Here is a 19,238-nt window from a genome sequence, read left to right on the forward strand (position 1 = left end):
TGCTCCACCGATTATACGTGCGGCCTGTAAACGAGGTCTACGCGTGGCATATTTTCGTTACCCGCCACCAACGCCCCGCACAGTTGCTAGAGGACTACCTGCGCGATTTAAAAGCCCTTGCATGGGAATGTAACTTTCAGGCTGTAACTGCCTCCCAGCATATGGAACTCGCTGGAATCCGTCCCCTTTCAGGTGGAGAGCGACACCTCAGAGGTCGCTCTCCCTGCCACTCTGAACCAGGCAGGGAGACCAGTAGCCTTCTTCTCCCGAACCCTCACCGCTTCGGAACTTCGACACTCCTCAGCCGAAAAAGAAGCTCAAGCCATTGTGGAAACCGTACGGCACTGGAGGCACTACCTCGCAGGTAGGAGGTTTACCCTCATCACCGACCAGAGATCGGTTGCCTTCATGTCCGACAACTTGCAAAGCTGCAAGACAAAAAACAATAAAATCTTGAGGTGGAGGATCAAACTCTCCACCAATAATTATGACATCATATATCGGCCTGGGAAGCACAACGGGCCCCCAGATGCCCTGTCCCGCGGCATATGCGCCAGCACGCAAGACAACCGATTAAAGACTATCCACAACGACCTCTGCCACTCAGGGGTCACCCACCTCGCCCACTACGTCAAAGCCCAAAATCTGCCTCTCACCAAACCCCACCCCGGTATCCCCTGCTCCGCTCACCATACCCCACCCCGGTAACCCCTGCTCCGCTCACCATACCCCACCCCGGTAACCCCTGCTCCGCTCACCATACCCCACCCCGGTAACCCCTGCTCCGCTCACCATACCCCACCCCGGTAACCCCTGCTCCGCTGACCATACCCCACCCAGGTAACCCCTGCTCCGCTGACCATACCCCACCCCGGTAACCCCTCTCCCCTCAGCATACCCCACCCCGGTAACCCCTGTACCGCTCACCATACCCCACCCCGGTAACCCCTGATCTGCTCACCAAACGCCACCTCGGTAACACCTGCTCCACTCACCATACCCCACCCCGGTAACCCCTGATCTGCTCACCAAACGCCACCCCGGTAACACCTGCTCCACTCACCATACCCCACCTCGGTAACCCCTGCTCCACTCACCATACCCCACCCCGGTAACCCCTGATCTGCTCACCAAATGCCACCCCGGTAACACCTGCTCCGCTCACCATACCCCACCCCGGTAACCCCTGCTCCGCTAACCATACCCCACCCCGGTAACCCCTGCTCCACTTACCATACCCCACCCCAGTAACCCTGCTCCGCTTACCATACCCCACCCCAGTAACCCCTGCTCTACTCACCATACCCCACCTCGGTAACCCCTGCTCAGCTCACCATACCCCATCCCAGTAACCCCTGCTCCGCTCACCAAACGCCACACTGGTAACGCCTCTCCGCTCAGCATACCCCACCCCGGTAACCCCTGTACCGCTCACCATACCCACCCCAGTAACCCCTGCTCCGCTCACCATACCCCACCCCAGTAACCCTGCTCCGCTCACCATACCCCAGCCCGGTAACCCCTGCTCAGCTCACCATACCCCACCCCAGTAACCCCTGCTCAGCTCACCGTACCCCACCCCGGTAACCCCTGCTCTGCTCACCATACCCCACCCCAGTAACCCCTGCTCCGCTCACCAAACGCCACACTGGTAACCCCTCTCCGCTCAGCATACCCCACCCCGGTAACCCCTGCTCTACTCACCATATCCCACCCCGGTAACCCCTGCTCAGCTCACCATACCCCACCCCGGTAACCCCTGCTCTGCTCACCATACCCCACCCCGGTAACCCCTGCTCCGCTCACCATACCCCACCCCGGTAACCCCTGCTCCGCTCACCATACCCCACCTCGGTAACCCCTGCTCAGCTCACCATACCCCACCCCAGTAACCCCTGCTCCGCTCACCAAATGCCACACTGGTAACCCCTCTCCGCTCAGCATACCCCACCCCGGTAACCCCTGCTCTACTCACCATATCCCACCCCGGTAACCCCTGCTCAGCTCACCATACCCCACCCCAGTAACCCCTGCTCTGCTCACCATACCCCACCCCGGTAACCCCTGCTCCGCTCACCATACCCCACCCCGGTAACCCCTGCTCCGCTCACCATACCCCACCCCGGTAACCCCTGCTCCGCTCACCAAACCCCACCACGGTAACCCCTGGTTCTGCTCACCATACCCCACCCCAGTAACCCCTGGTTCTGCTCACCGAACCCCACACCGACAGCCCCTCCATCCCCGCTCACCAAACCGTACCCTGGGAAATCCGACTCTGCTCACCAAACCAATTACCTGGCACCCCTGGTTTTGCCGATTGCCCGGAACCCCTGGTTCTGCACACTAAACCAACATTTGCCACCCCCGGGTCTGCTGACCATTGACCCCTTGATTTACTCTTAGTGTTTTGACATCACTGCCAAGTTAAAGGGCAGCACTCCTGAACTGGCTCCGCATCTGATAGGTCCAGCCATAAATCGATTAATGTGTCTCACCATTCACATCTGTTGATAACACAGGTTCCACACGCATGATGTCACATATTGCACTCAACTCGCCATGGTGACCTGATCCACGTTGTTATCCAGTGACATTGAGGTCACTAAGTCTGTGCAGAGAAGCCACAGGTCAATGATAAACTCTACCATTAATCTTCCTCCTAGATCGAGATCTCTCCCTTTGACCATGACACTTTACCTCTATAATCAGCTTCTTGACATTGATATTGTCGTTGTCCTGAAGCAATGATTTCGAACCAGCCGCAATCTGGACCTTGATCCTCTCCAGCTGCGGAGGGACACCCCTGATAATATGTTCGAGGACACTTAGTGTTCCCAGTCTCGTTTGTGAATTATTGATCTCCAGCTGGGGAAGGAGGAATTTCATGAGTGAGTTGCCATGGCCTTGGGCTGGAATGATGAAACAGCCAAGGATCTGATTTTGATTCTCTGCCACAAGCCATTTGTCACAATTAATTGGAACACAGAGCTGTTCATGCAAGTTCCTGAGTAGACCCTCTACCTGTGTTCTCAAACTTTGACTTCCCGTATTGATGGCAGCAACAAGAGTAAGACACAGATGCTGGGTGAGAGCAAGGTGTTCAGATTAACACACATACCGAGGCAGCATTCCAGGAATTAATCTTGGCAATTCTTCCTCTTTTGTCATCAGGGCAATGGTGTCACCAAGAACTTCTACTGCTTTGATATTTAATGGAGACTCCTCTTTCTCACTTGTTGAAGAGCAGCTCATGGGGTGTTCATCTCAGTGGTGAAGGATTCTTTTGTCATTGGCTGTCTGTGGCTCTTCACATTATCTATATAGAGTAGGATTTCTTGCTAAATGTCCCTAGTGCTCTGAGAGACACAGATTTAATGTTATCTGATGTTACTTCCATTAGTACAGGAACCATACGACCAAAGGTGTTCTTCATGAAAGGTACCATGCCATGGACATTGGCTGCTGACAGCATCCTTAATGTTTTTATCATATAAATGGAGGATGGAGATCCTTTCTTCATATCTTTACTGCCATCAATTCTTCTAAACACCTTTAATGCAATGGTCTCTATGAGGTTACAAGCAGTTTCCTTGCTTTGTTGATGTTCTATCAATGTAGTCATTCTGAGGGAAGCTGAAGTGATGACTGACTCCTCCACAGACGGCCCAATGTGGCTGAGATTGTCTTTGATGAGCATCTCCTTTGGTGTTTAGATCAATAGTCATCTGATCATCAGGGAGCCTGACATGTTGCTGGAGGTAGTAAGTGCAAGTGAGGAGGGGATATTCTGGTCACTAATGGCCCATTCTATATATGGTCTGGGATGTTTTATATCGAGTGCTGTCATCATTGTCATCCATCTCCTTGAATAGAGCCATCATCTTTTCACTTGGTGTCAGGAACATTTTTGTGCTCTCGATGGTTTCTTCAGCTCTTGCAATTCTCACTATAGACAGGAAATAAGGACAGAAAAAAAATGTCATTTCAACTATTGGCCATCTCTAGAAAACCAGCTCCCCCTGTCTATCTATCGAGTGTATGGTAAACTCCTCCAACCTTACCTGGTGGAGCGTTCCAAACAACGATCACTATTTGAGCAATAACCTTTTCTCCTGCCCCTCCACCACTTTCCCTATTTTTCCAGTAGATGTTGTAAGCAGATATATTTGGTCTCCACTCCTGACCACTTTGCTGCCATACCTTTCCTGAGCACCTTGTAGTTGGAAATATTTGCATCTTGTAGCTGGGAATATTAACTTCCGAATTCTCTCCTGCTTTGAACCAAGTCCCTCCCTGTTTTTGCTGATCGATCATAATCCCATGTGATGATGCGTGCCATCACCTCCTCAGGTTTCCTTACTATACTCATGCATTTACATATATAAACTCCAAACAATCTTAAGCTGATTTACCTTCACCCCTGTCAAGGGAAGGTATTGTGTCTAAGATAACAGGAGTGGTGCGTGAGATTATGGATGTGTGTGATGGGGAATATGTTGTTTCTGAGATTACTAGAGTGGTGTCTGAGATTGGAAATGATGTGTGTAATCTCGGTGGATGGCAGCACATAACCTCATAGTTCTCATGTAACCTCAGTGGATGACAGCACCATTTCAAGGCCAGTAACTTCTAGAATAAATGTAGAAAATCTTTGATCTGCTGGATTTTCCTGAGATGCTCAATGCAGAGATCCGGTGCCCAGGATATTCCTCAAATAAATCCCTGTTAGAATGTAGAACCCTCTCAACCCTCTCATACTGCTTCCAACCCTAGGACTCCCCACTGATTCCAAACCCTCCCTTGTGCCGTCAGACAGTCTCCAGTGTCCATCCTTTCACAATCACGCTTTACTCACTCGAATATATTCAGAACATTTAAACATTCAGTTTTTATGAACTTCATATTTTACTAATCAGAATGATAATAATCAATTCTACACAGAAAAAAGGCAGCCCTTTCCAGATAAACAGCATCATTTATAACATAATGAAAACAACTGCAGAGGAATTCTGCCAGGGGGACAATGTTTTGCTGTGAGCCTGCGGTTTGAGCTTTGTTCTGGGGTCACTGTCTGCCCTCCTGCACGACATCTATCACGCCATCTTGGACAATGCTACAGCTATCCTGCTGAACCCTGCCAAGGAGATTTACCCAAAATGGTACCAGGGATGAAAAGCTTCATGGAGCGATGAGAGAAACAGGTCTTGTTCTTCACAGAGCAGAGAACATTAAAGATCTGGTGTAGGGTGGATACGTTGGTTTGAGTAGGGTGATCATTGCTCGTCACAACATCGAGGGCCGAAGGGCCTGTTCTGTGCTGTACTGTTCTATGTTCTATGTTCTAAATCTCAATTTGATCTCCCTTCGTTCTTCTAAACTTTCGGGCATGTATATTTTTTAAATTTACAGCACCCAATTCTTTTTTTCTCCAATTACGGGTCAATTTAGCATGGCCAATTCACCTACCCAGTACATCTCTTTGGGTTGTGGGGGGGGGGGGGGTGTGTGTGTGTGTGTGTGTGAGACCAACACAAACACGGGGAGAATGTGCAAACTCCACATGGACAGCGATCTGGGGCTGGGATCAACCCCGGGTTCTCGGCACCATAAGGCAGCGTTGCTAACCACTGCACCATCATACTGCCCTTAACTCTAGAGAGTATAGGTCTAAACTGTACAATCTCTTTTCAAACCCTCATCTCTGGAATCTATCTAGTGAACCTTCTCTGAACGGCCTCCATTACCACTGCATCTTTCCTCAAATAAGGGGACCAAGACAGCACAATACTCCAGGTGCGGTCTCACCAAGTGCCTTGTACAGTTGCAACAACACCTTCTTACCTTTCTACTCTATTCCTTTAGGTATAAATGCCAAAATTCCATTTGCTTTATTTATTATCTGCTGTACCTGTGTTGAAATCTACCATGCGGTTTAAGTCTAGTCTCGTATACACTTTGAACTCAGTATAAATTTAAGTTACACGTCTCGGGTGCGAAATTAAATCTTTTATTGTGTCCACTGATTATAATTGAGAGTTTGAGATCTTCTTGTGGTTGCAAATCAAATGTTCTCAGTAAAGTACTTGCCAGCAGAAGACTTTAAGATATATAATCGTCTTAGTAGTTTACAAACAGATTTAACTTTCAAAATACCGTAATGGTTTCATGCTCAAAGCAAAAACAGCTTGCGCAGACTTTAAGAGTTAGAGTGGAAATATGAAAATATGAAATAAAGATAGCGAGTAATTAGGTAAAAGGTATAGAGTGATCCTGGATGTAAAATGGCTGCCCGGACCTCTATGTTTAAGGAGAATGTTATCAGTCTGACTCCATCTGTCCCTACCCCTGCAACGTGCTGATTGGCTTGGATGAGTCTCAAATGCAATCAGCTCTGGTTTCTGCTGGTTTTTCTGCTGACTGCTATACTTTCATAGGCTGAACAATGGTAGATTCATGTTGTCATGGTGCTTATTTTAACCTTGATCAGATTGTGGTAACGAAACTAATTTGAACTTCTGAAAATATGTTCATTAGAACAATGGACAGTTTATAATGTCAATTTAACTTTTCAGTAGAAATGTTGCATTTGCTTCTAGCTAGCCTGTAGATGTTTCAAATTCTGTTCTTTTATTACTGCAAGCTGTGTGTTTTTGTAATCTAAGGTTATGCTTGAAGTCTTATGTTGAAATCCATTTTAAAATGGATTTCAAACTGGGCTTTAGTATACATCAAAATGGCTAAAGCAATAACCCTTTTAACTATCAGAAATAGCTGGTTCCTTTCAGTCTGCATGCTAGTTTTCTGTGACTCATGAATGAGGACTCCCAGATTCCTCTACAAAGGAGCACTCTGAAGTCTCTTCCCATTTAGATAATAAGTTGCCTTCCCATTTTTCCGACCAAAATGCATGACCTCACACTTATCCACGTTAAACTCTATCTGCCAAGTTTTGACCCTCTCTCCTAACCTATCTATGTTCCTTTGTAAGGTTTTTCTTTCCTCATTGCAACTTACTATCCCATCTATTTTTGTGTTGTCTGCAAATTTGGCTATAGAACCTTCTAACCCTGATATAAGTCGTTTATATAGATTGCAAATAGCTGGGGCCCAAGGACCGAACCCTGTGGCACCCCACTAGTTACATCTGACCATCCAGAAAAAGACCCATTTATCCCAACTCTCTGCCTTCTGTCCGCCAGCCAACTTTCTATCCAAGCTAACAAATTACCCCGAATCCCATGTTGATTAACATTATGAATTAACCTTTTGTGTGGCACCTTATCAAACGCCTTCCGGAATTTCAGATATACTACATCCACAGGATCTCCATTATCCACTTGGCTTGTTACAACTTCGAAGAACTCCAGCAAATTAGGCAATCATGATATGCCCTTCATAAAACCATGCTGATTCTGATGGATAGCGTTTTGACTTTCCAAATGTTCTGATATTACTTCCTTGATAATTGATTCTAACAATTTCCCAACAACAGATTGTTAAACTAACTGGTCTGTAATTTCCCACATTCTGCCACCCTCACTTTTTGAATAGCATTTTTCCAATCCACTAGTTAATGTGAATCCTCACAAGGGCCTGGTGCCTCCCTAATTTACCCCATACCTCAGATAAATACTCTTTGTTCCCTTTTCCTGCTTTCCACCCTAAATTCCAATGGATTTTTAAAAATTATGCTAATTTTCCATGGACCGTCCATTGTTGTACATTGGTCGCTGTATACCTCCTCTCATTTCTTCCAACAATATCTTATAGATACCTTCTGATTCAAGGTGATTAAAGGATTGATACTCACCAGCTGCGACTGAGAGGATGTGACGTGGAGATGTTTAACTCTGGGTTAATGACTAATTTCCATCACTCCAGGATTACCCGGGGTTCCCCCCGGATGTCGGCCTGCATGTGTTCCTATGGAAACGGGAGAGCAGGGATGTATTCCTCGCTCTTCAGCCCCATTTTCCTTGTCTTTGTTTTATTTATTGTGACTATTTCCTGTTGAATCTGATGGACAATCTCAATGTTAAAATATTCCAATTCTTGGTGTAATTTTAATACAAGAATTAATTATTTCATTTACTCACAGCTTGAGGTCACATTTTGTCTCCTGATGACTTTGTGCTGATATTGGGAAGAAGAACTAACTGTCTGGTTCAAATCTGTGCAATTTAAGAACAGAGTAACAATAAGAAAACAGTTTTCAATGTCCACAGATTTGATTCAATTTCAAAAATTATTCAGAAACAATTGATTTACGTCCACAGATCCTGAAGTGGTTATAAACTGAGTGGTGTTAATAAATGATTTGGATCTCCACAGATGTTGAAGATTTTGGTAAGCATTAAACAAACTTGCTCCTTATTTGTCGAGAGTTTTTCAACAACTGGGCTTCAACGACTGGTGAAAACAACTTCACTCTGGGTTGCCGTGGTTGTCACTGTGATGTCATGTGACATCCCCTCCTCCATCATAATGTGGAGTGATGATGTAGCTCCAGTGTCGAGAGCCCATATAAGGACTGCACTCACCTGACTGTCCCTCTCCCACCTATCACCTGACCTTTTTCTCTCCTGCCCGTCACCTAAGCTTTCCCTCTCCTACCTGTCACCTGAATACCCTCTCACCTGCTTGGTCAGCACTGGGACCCACATTAATTAACATTAAAGCAATCCCCTCAAACCATCTCTGCTTTTAGTGCCTCCGATAATGCACAGAGCGAAACCTGTACAGCACCAGGTGAGAGATACTGTCCTGGAAGTGTAATGGTGGCATGGAAGTCAGGGCTCATGGGAAATAGGAGCAGGAGGAGGCCATTCGGCCCTTTGAGCCTGCTCCCCCATTCATTATGATCATGGCTGATCATCCACTCAGCAACTCCTCACTTTCCCCCATATCATTTGACCTCTTTAACCCCAAGAGTTACATCTAAATTCTTCTTGAAAACATACAATGTTTTGGCCTCAACTACTTTCCGTGGTCCCAAATTCCACAGACTCAGAACACTTAGATGAAGAAATTTCTCTTCATCTCAGTCCTAAAAGGTCTACCCCGTATCCTCAGACTGTGACCCCTGCTTCTGGACACCCCCACCATCAGGAACATCCTTCTTGCATCTACCCTGTCTAGCCTGGTTAGAGGTTTATACGTTTCTATGAGATCCTCCGCCTCACTCGTCTTATCTCCAGCAAATACAATCCTAACCGACTCAATCACTCGTCATACGTCAGTAACACCAACCCAGGAATCAGTGTGGAACATCTTCTCTGCACTCTCCTTACAGCAACAACATCTTTCCTTAGATAAGGAGACCAAAACTGTACACAATACTCCAGGTGCAGCCTCACCAAGGTATAATTGCACCAAGACATCCCTGATCCTGTACTCGAACACTCTCTCTTTGAATGCTAACACACCATTTGCCTTCTTTACCATCTACTGCATCTGCATGCTTACCTTCGGTGACTGATGTACGAACACACCCGGGTCTTGTTGCACATTCCCCTCTCTCAATTTATAGTCATTCAGATAATAATCTGCACATGGAGCTGTTAGCGGAATTTGGGGGCTTCTCGAATTTGGGGGCTATAAGTTAAATTTAGGCAAGAGTGAGGTATTTGTAGTACACCTGGGTGATCAGGAGGAGGGAATTGGGAGACTCCCGTTTAAGAGGGCAGTGAAGAGTTTCAGATACCTGGGGGTGCAGGTGGCCAGGAGTTGGGATTTAAAAGGTGGGACATGGTGCCGCTATCGTTGGCGGGTAGAGTGCAGTCCGTCAAAATGACAGTTCTCCCGAGGTTCTTGTTCCTTTTTCAGTGTTTGCCCATCTTTATCCCTAGGGCCTTTTTTAGAAGGGTGACTAGCAGCATCATGAGCTTTGTTTGGGCGCATGGGACCCCGAGGGGAAGAGGGTCTTCTTGGAGCGGGGTAGAGATGGGGGGGGCTGGCGTTACCCAATCTCTCGGGGTATTATTGGGCGGCCAATGTGTCGATGGTGCGCAAGTGGGTAATGGAGGGGGAGGGGGCAGCATGGAAACAGATGGAGAGGGCGTCCTGTGGAGATACAGGGCCTGGGGGCCCTGGTAACGGCGCCGTGGCCGCTCCCTCCTACGAGGTATACCACGAGTCCGGTAGTGGCGGCTACCCTCAAGATTTGGGGGCAGTGGAGGCGACATAGGGGAGAAGTGGGGGGCTCGATGGAGGCTCCGTTAAGGGGGAACCATAGGTTCGTCCCGGGGAACATTGATGGGGGATTTCAGGGTTGGTACAGGGCGGGCATCAGACAGCTGAGGGACCTGTTTATTGATGGGAGGTTTGCGAGCCTGGGGGAGTTGGAGGAGAAATTTGGGCTCCCCCCGGGGAACATGTTCAGGTATCTGCAGGTAAAGACATTTGCTAGGCGGCAGGTGGAGGGATTCCCTTCACTTCCCGCGAGGGGGGTGAGTGACAGGGTGCTTTCCGGGGTCTGGGTCGGAGAGGGGAAGATATCTGATATCTACAAGGTTATGCAGGAGGCGGAGGAGGCATCAGTAGAGGAGCTGAAAGCTAAGTGGGAGGGGGAACTGGGAGAACAGATCGAAGACGGGACATGGGCTGATGCCCTGGAGAGGGTTAATTCTTCCTCCTCGTGTGCGCGGCTTAGCCTCATCCAATTCAAGGTGCTGCACCGGGCCCACATGACTGGGACGAGGATGAGTAGGTTCTTTGGGGGTGAAGACAGGTGTGTCAGGTGCTCGGGGAGTCCAGCGAACCATGCCCATATGTTCTGGGCATGCCCGGCACTGGAGGAGTTCTGGAAGGGGGTGGCGAGGACGGTGTCGAGGGTGGTGGGATCCAGGGTCAAGCCAGGATGGGGACTCGCGATTTTAGGGGTTGGGGTGGATCCGGGAGTGCAGGAGGCGAAAGAGGCCGGTGTGCTGGCCTTTGCGTCCCTAGTAGCCCGGCGAAGGATCTTGCTACAATGGAAGGATGCGAGGCCCCCAAGCGTGGAGACCTGGATCAATTACATGGCGGGTTTCATTAAGCTAGAGAAGATCAAATTCGCCCTGAGAGGGTTGGTACAAGGGTTCTTTAGGCGGTGGCAACCTTTTCTCGACTTTCTGGCTCAACGATAGGGTACGGGGACAGTAGCAGCAGCAACCCGGGGGGGTGGGGGGAAAGGGGGAGGGAAAAGGTGTTGGGGGGGGGGGGGGGCGGACGATGACTATGTTTGTTTATTTAATTTAAATTTATTTTTAAGTTCTTCTATTGTTCATTGGGGTTGGGGGGGGGTGGGGGATGGGATACATGCGTCGATACGGTCTGGGGGTGATACAGTTATTATGGGTTATTTTGTTGCATTTCATTGTTTGTCGTTACGTTTTATATTTTCTGTAAAAAATTCCAATAAAAATTATATTAAAAAAAAAATAATAATCTGCATTCCAGTTTTTGCTACCAAAGTGGATAACCTCACATATCTCCAAATGATACTGCATCTGCCATGCATTTGCCCACTCACTCAACCTGTCCAAATCACACTGAAGGATCTCTGCATCCTCCTTCCAGCTCACCCTCCAACCCAGCATGGTGTCATCTGCAAATTTGGTGATATTACATTTAGTTCTCTCATCTAAATCATTAATATATATTGTGAATAGCTTGGGTCCGAGTACCGATCCCTGCGATATACCACTAGTCACTGCCTGCCACTTGGTAAAAGACCTGTTCATTTCTACTTTTTGCTTCCTGTCTGCCAACCAGTTTTCTATCCATCTCAATACATTATCCCCAATCCCCTGCACCTTAATTTCACGTGCTAATCTCTTAAACGGGACTTTGTCAAAATCCTCCTGAAAGTCCAAATAAACCACTGGCTCCACCTCATCAACTCTACTAATTACATCCTCAAATATTTCCAGTAGATTTGTTAAGCATGAGTTCCCTTTCATAAATCCATGCTGACTCTATCCAATCCTGTCACTGTTTTCCAAATGCTCCACTATTAAATCTTTGATAATGGACTCCATTACCGATATCAGGCTTACTGGTGTATAATTCCCTGTTTGCTCTCTATCCCCCTTTTAAAATAATGAAGTTACATTAGCTACTTTACAATCTCTAGGAACTGTTCCAGAGTCTATAGAATCTTGATAGCTGACCACCAATGCATTCATTATTTCTCAGGCCATTTCCTTAAGTAACCTGGGATATAGATAATCAGGCTTTTGGATTTATCAGCCTTCAATCACATCAATTTCACCAATACCAGTTGCCTACTAACACTAATTTCCTTCAGTTCCTCCTCCTCCTCACTAAACCCTGGGCTCCAGAACATTTCTGGTACGTTACGTGTGTCCTCATTTGTGAAGACAGAACAAAAGAATATCTTTAGTTGGTCAACCATTTATTTGTTTCCCATTATAATTTCCTCTGTTTCTGACCTCATGGAATCATACATTACAGAAGAGGTCCTTTGGCCCTTCAAGCATGCACCAACAAAAAACCTGCTCTAATATACACTAATCCCACCTCCCGGCACTTGGCCTACAGCCTTGAATGTTATGACATTTCAAGTGCTCATCCGAGTACTTTTTAAAGATTGTGAGGTTTCCTGCCTCAACTACCTTCCCAGGCAGTGCATTCCGGATTCCCACCGCCCTCTGGGTGAAAAATAAATTCCTCAAATCCCTTGTAAACCTCCTGCCTTTCACTTTAAAATTCTGTCCCCTTGTTCTTGACCTTTCAACTAAGGGTAGTACAATGGGTAGCACTGTCACTTCACAGCGCCAGTATTCCAGGTTCAATTTCCAGTTTGGGTCATTGTCTGTGCGGAGTCTGCACGTTGTCCCTATGTCTGCGTGGGTTCCCTCTGGGTGCTCCAGTTTCCTCCCACCAGTCCTGAAAGATGTGCTGTTAGGTCATTTGGATATTCTGAATTCTCCCTCCGTACCCGAACAGGTGCCGGAATGTGGCTTCTAGGGGCTTTTCACGGTAACTTCATTGCAGTGTTAATGTAAGCCTACTTGTGACAATAAAGATTATTATTACTATAAGGGGATTGGCTGCTTTTTATCCAGGCTTCCTGTGCCCCTCATTATCTTCATCAATCTCTTTCTCTTCATATACCTATAGATTTCATAGAATTTACAGTGCAGAAGGAGGCAATTCAGCCCATTGAGTCTGCACCGGCTCTTGGAAAGAGCACCCGACCCGAGGTCAACACCTCCACCCTATCCCCATAACCCAGTAACCCCACCCAACACTAAGGGCAATTTTGGACACTAAGGGCAATTTTGGACACTAAGGGCAATTTATCATGGCCAATCCACCTAACCTGCACATCTTTGGACTGTGGGAGGAAACCGGAGCACCCGGAGGAAACCCACGCACACACGGGGAGAACATGCAGACTCCGCACAGACAGTGACCCAAGCCGGAATCGAACCTGGGACCCTGGAGCTGTTAAGCATTTGTGCTATCCACAATGCTACCGTGCTGCAAGCTTACTTCAGTTAACATTTCTTAATAATTCCCATTGTGGTCCTTTGCTGAATTCCAAATTGCTCCCAATCCACACGTCTGTTGTTTTATTTTTGCACCAGATAGGAATGAACAATTGTTGCAATTCACCCATGAATGTTTACCATTGCTTATCCACCATTATTCCTTTAAGTAAAGTTTCCCAATCCATCATAGCCAACCCGTACCTCATACCATTGTAGTTTCCTTTATTAAGATTCGGGACGCTAGTAGTAACTGTCTATTTAAACAGTGCATTGTGTTAAACAGTCTGTTTAAATAGAGCTTGAGTGCAAACGTTCTTTTAAACAGTGTGCTACTGCACTTAAAACAGTGCCCTATATTTTTTTTTATAAATGTTTTTTATTGAGTTTTCATGTTTTATATATGACAAGTTACAAATTATTAGAGAGAAAAAAAAAGAAAACACAAAAATTTAACATGTATATTTACAGGTAAGCATCTTTATATCAACAATTGTGGCCGCCCCCTTTAGCCAGCATACATATTTTACATTCCCCAATATGGCTGAGGCACATGTTTATAGGCATTTATTTATAGTTTGGTTTTGGGCCTTAGCTTGCCATCAAACCCCCATAACGAACCCGTAACCCCCCCCCCCCCCCCCCCCCCACCGGCTACCTTCCCCCGATTCCCGTCCATTTTCCCCTGATTCTTGGCCACCCGGCTATTCTTCCTTTTGTACGTTGGCCACAAACAGGTCCCGGAACAGTTGCATGAATGGCTCCCACATTCTATGGAAGCCGTCGTCTGACCCTCGGATGGCGAATTTGATTTTCTCCATTTGGAGAGATTCCGAGAGGTCGGACAGCCAGTCTGCAGCTCTGGGCGGTGCTGCTGACCGCCAGCCAAACAGGATTCTATGGCAGGCGATCAGGGAGGCAAAGGCAAGGGCGTCCACCCTCCTCACCAGGAATAGATCTGGCTGGTCTGAAACCCCGAAGACCGCCACTATCGGGCATGGCTCCACCCTCACCCCCACCACTTTGGACATAGCCTCGAAGAAGGCTGTCCAGTAATCCACAAGTCTGGGGCAAGACCAGAACATGTGGGCGTGGTTGGCCGGGCCTCTTTGGCACCGTTCACATCTGTCCTCCACCTCCGGGAAGAACCTGCTCATACGGTTTCTCGTTAAGTGTGCTCTATGTACCACTTTTAGTTGCGTCAGGCTGAGCCTTGCGCACGTGGAGGTGGAGTTGACCCTATGCAGTGCTTCGCTCCAGAGTCCCCACTCTATCTCCATCCCTAGGTTGTCCTCCCATTTCCTTCTTGTTGCGTCCAGTACGGTGTCGTCCCTTTCTACCAGTCGGTCATACATGTCGCTACAGTTCCCTTTCTCTAGGATACTTGCGTCCAGTAGGTCTTCCAGTAGTGTCTGTCGTGGCGGTTGTGGGTACGTCCTTGTCTCCTTTCGTAGGAAGTTTTTGAGCTGCAGGTACCGTAGCTCGTTCCCCCCAGCTAGCCGAAATTTCTCTGTCAGTTCGTCCAGTGTTGCGATCCTGTCGTCCGTGTATAGGTCCCTGACTGTCAGTGTCCCCCCATCCTGCCTCCACCTTTTGAAGGTGGCGTCAGTCAGTGCTGGTGTGAACCTATGGTTGTTGCAGATGGGAGCCTTGTCCGACATTTTGGTCAGGCCAAATTGCTGCCGCAGTTGGTTCCAGGATTGGAGGGTGGCTGTCACCACTGGGCTGCTGGAGTGTTTTTTGGGTGGGGATGGGAGTGCTGCCGTGGCGAGGGCCCGGAGGGAGGTCCCCATGCAGGAGGCCTCCTCCGCACGCACCCACTCAGCCTCTGGCTCCTGGATCCATCCCCTTACTCGCTCGGCTGTTGCCGCCCAGTGGTAGAATTGTAGATTCGGGAGGGCTAGCCCCCCCCTGGATTTTGTTTTTTGTAGGACCTTCTTTGGGATCCTAGCATTTTTACCCCCCCATACGAACGCCATGATAAGTTTGTCCAGCGCTTTGAAAAAGGCCTTGGGGATGTAGATCGGAATGGATGTAAACAGGAAGCTGAACCTGGGCAGTACGTTCATTTTGATCGTCTGGACTCTCCCCGCGAAGGAGAGCGGGAGTGTGTTCCATCTTTGCAGGTCCTTTTTAACTTCCTCCGTCAGGCTGGTGAGGTTCCATTTGTGGATCCCTTTCCAGTCATGGGCTATTTGGATCCCAGGTAGCGGAATTTGTGTTGGGCTTGTTTGAACGGCAGCCCCTTTAGTGCTGCCCCCCCCCCCCCCCCCCCCCTTGCGGGTGTACTGGGAAGATCTCATTTTTGCTCATGTTGAGTTTGTAGCCCGAGAAGGCTCCAAACTCTTTCAGGAGCGCAATGATTCCGTCCATGCTGCTTTGTGGGTCCGAGATATAGAGGAGTAGATCATCCGCATAGAGTGAGACTCTGTGCTCTCTACCTCCCCTTCGGATCCCCCTCCAATTTTTTGCTGCCCTGAGTGCGATTGCTAGCGGTTCGATTGCTAGTGCGAACAGCAGCGGGGACAGTGGGCATCCTTGTCTGGTGCCCCTGTGCAGCTGGAAGTATTGGGAGTTGGTATTGTTGGTCCGTACACTCGCCATGGGAGCATTGTATGGGAGCTTTACCCAAGCGGTGAACCCTGTTCCAAGCCCGAACCGCTCCAGTACCTCTATGAGGTATTTCCATTCGACTCTGTCGAAGGCCTTTTCTGCGTCCAGGGAGACGATCACCTCTTGTGTTCTCTCCCCGGAGGGGGTCATTATCACATTCAACAGGCGCCTGATGTTTGCGGTAAGCTGTCTACCTTTGACGAAGCCCGTCTGGTCCTCTGTGACCACCTCAGGTACACAGTCTTCTAGCCTTTTGGCTAGGATTTTGGCCAGTATTTTGGCGTCTGCGTTCAGCAGAGATATGGGTCTGTATGACCCACATTCCATTGGGTCTTTGTCTTTCTTAGGTATCAGCGAGATTGAGGCCTGTGCTAACGTGGGTGGCAGACAGTGCCCTATATTAATCAGTTTACTTAAACATTGTCCTGCAGTAAACAATGTTTATTTGACAGTGCCCTACAGTAACCAGTCTGTTTCAACAGTATCCAACTGCCTTTTATTTAAAAAGTGCTCTACAGTTGGTTAATCAGTGTACTAATCTAAACAGTGAGTTGAACAGTTCCCTTCATTGAAAAAATAATAATTTAAACAGTACCCTAAAGGAAACAGAGTCTGTTTAAACAGTGCCATACAGGAAAGAGACCATGTAAACAGTGCCTCTAAAGGAAGCAAAGTCTACTTAATCAGTGCAAATCACAGGGTTCCATTCTGAATAGGACAACCAATCACAGAGGCTCCCTCCAATTATACAGCCAATCAAGTTGAGCTCACAATCCTTTTTGGACTCATTGTGTCGGTGGTTCTTGTATTGTTCTTGACGAGTGGCCTGATTTATATTACAAGAATACTTGTAGCTAAAGCTATAAATAATTTATTAACATTAACTGTGGGTAAATTAAACCTCACTCTGACATTCACTTATATACTCGTCAGACTCCTAATGGTCAGTCAGTGCATTACAACACAACCATTATATCACAACATCCCCTTTTCTTTGAAAGAATAAATTAATATTTTATCATCAGTATATTTACATGTGATATCATTAGCCTACGAGTCTAACAGTATTTTTTTTAATTTATAAAACTGGTTTAACAAATATATGTACATATATATTTATATTTACAATGTGTGTGTGTAAATATATATATACAGCAAGCATAGTGTGTACAAATAGTCCAAATCTACAAATTTAGTCAATCAGGTTTTCTTCTGACTCTGGTTGATCTTCTCAAAGTTTGACCTTGCTGCTCAGAAATTGTAGATTCAATGTTCTCCGTGACATACTCATGCTCAGGAACTGCTGAACTATCTGACACTAGTTTGCGCTGATTCTGACGTAGATTCGTCATCCATCACATTGTTGTTAAAGTCTTCTCTGGTTTTCAAGAGTGCGTGATGATTTCTTCTTAAAACCAACCCATCTTCTGCCTGTACATTGTAGGAATGAGGTGCTACTTCTCAACCAATTGCCTGAATCTTCTACTCTCACAATGTCATCACTACTCAGAGGTGATACAGTTCTAGATACTCTATCATATAACTTCTTTTGTTTTGCTTTAATGTTTTGCATCCTCCTCCTTCATTGCCAAGTATGGAAGTGTGGTATTCAACCTTCTATTCATGAGTAACTCTGCTGACGATCTACTGTGTGACAATGATGATGCTCTGTAACTCAATACTGCGAGATAGGGATCAGATCAGCTGTCCATTGCTTTCTTCAACAATTGCTTCACAATATACAACTTTTTCGGCTTTTCCATTGGCTTGTGGGTACAACGGACTCAACGTGACATGATTGAAATCATACGTCACTGCGAAGTGTTGCCACTCTTTGCAGCTAAAGCATGGACCATTGTCACTCATGGCGACTTGCGGAATTCTGTGTCTAGCATAAATTGACTTGGTATGCAGTATTACACTGCTAGACATTATGCTTGACAGTAGAGCCATTTCGGGATAGTTTGAAAAATAGTCTATGATCATTAAATAATCTTTCCGTCAGAGGTGATAGAGATCAATAGCTACTTTCTGCCATGGTGTTGTAGGTAACTCAGATATTTGCATAGGTTCTCTTGTTTGCTTGCAACGATACGCCTGGCATGTGTCACAACAACTAACCATCCTGTCAATATCCTAGTTTATACCTGGCCAGCAAACAGTCACAAGTTTTCCGTTTACATTTTTCGATCCCCAGATGTCCTTCATGTATCTGCTTTATCGAAGGATAATTATGGGAAGTTTAGGGAGCCTTGAATAAAGAGGGATATTGTGAACCTCGTCAAAAAGAAAAAGTCTAGAAGGGTGGGAACAATCAAAATCCTTGAGGAATATAAAGTAAATAGGAAGGTACTTAAGCGGGAAATGAGGAGGGCTAGGAGGGTCATGAAAAGTCCTTGACAAGTATGATTAAGGTGAATTCCAAAGCTTTTTCTTCATATGTAAAAAGAAAGAGGATGGCCAGGGAAAGGATTGGACCACTTAAGGACAGTAGGGGGAATCTATGTGTTGAGCCAGAGGAAATGGGCGAGGTCCTAAATGAGTACTTTGCATCAGTGTTCACCAAAGAATAGGGCTTTGTGGAAGATAATTCTTGGGTAGGGTGTGTGGATAGCCTGGGTCATGTTGACACCAAAAAGGAGGAGGTATTGGATGTTTTAAAAGACATTAAGGTTGATACGTAACCTGGGCCGGATGAGATTTACCCCAGAATACCTTTTTGGAAAAAGGCGGCAACTGGAGTGTTTTCCTCCAAGAAGACACCGCCATTACTGAGAAACATTTCAGAAGCTGTGCTGCTGGATCGTGAGCCTGACAAACTTTAACTGTTTGTTCCAAAGATACTCCCAATTCCCTCAGCAACCGTTCCCTCAGCTTATTTTCATTCACACCAAACACAATCTGGTCCCGAATTATGGAAGATTCCACTGCAGGAAAATTACAGGTTTTAGCTTTTAACTTTAAATCAGTGATGAAGTAATCTATGGACTCTCATATCTTTTGTCAACATGATATAAACACTTATCGGTCATAAATTTAATTCTTTCTGGGGCTGCAATATGCATCAAATCTTCGAATGACTTAACTAAACCTTTTTCTATCTTCATCATTTGCAAATTTAAATGTCTT

The 19,238-nt window shown here is 46.6% G+C and overlaps 1 long non-coding RNA gene across 1 annotated transcript; it reads right to left on the reverse strand.

The window, feature by feature from the left end:
• Positions 1–390: 390 nt before the first annotated feature.
• On the reverse strand, positions 391–8,376 carry LOC119969298. The gene is made up of 5 exons (XR_005461327.1): positions 8,272–8,376; positions 8,100–8,174; positions 7,814–8,019; positions 2,499–3,949; positions 391–428 (listed from the first exon to the last, which is right to left on the reverse strand). It is a non-coding gene; the product is annotated as an uncharacterized LOC119969298 (long non-coding RNA).
• Between the last annotated feature and the right edge of the window lie 10,862 nt (positions 8,377–19,238).

Source organism: Scyliorhinus canicula, chromosome 7 (genome assembly GCF_902713615.1).
Source record: "Scyliorhinus canicula chromosome 7, sScyCan1.1, whole genome shotgun sequence".
Classification (NCBI taxonomy): domain Eukaryota; kingdom Metazoa; phylum Chordata; class Chondrichthyes; order Carcharhiniformes; family Scyliorhinidae; genus Scyliorhinus; species Scyliorhinus canicula.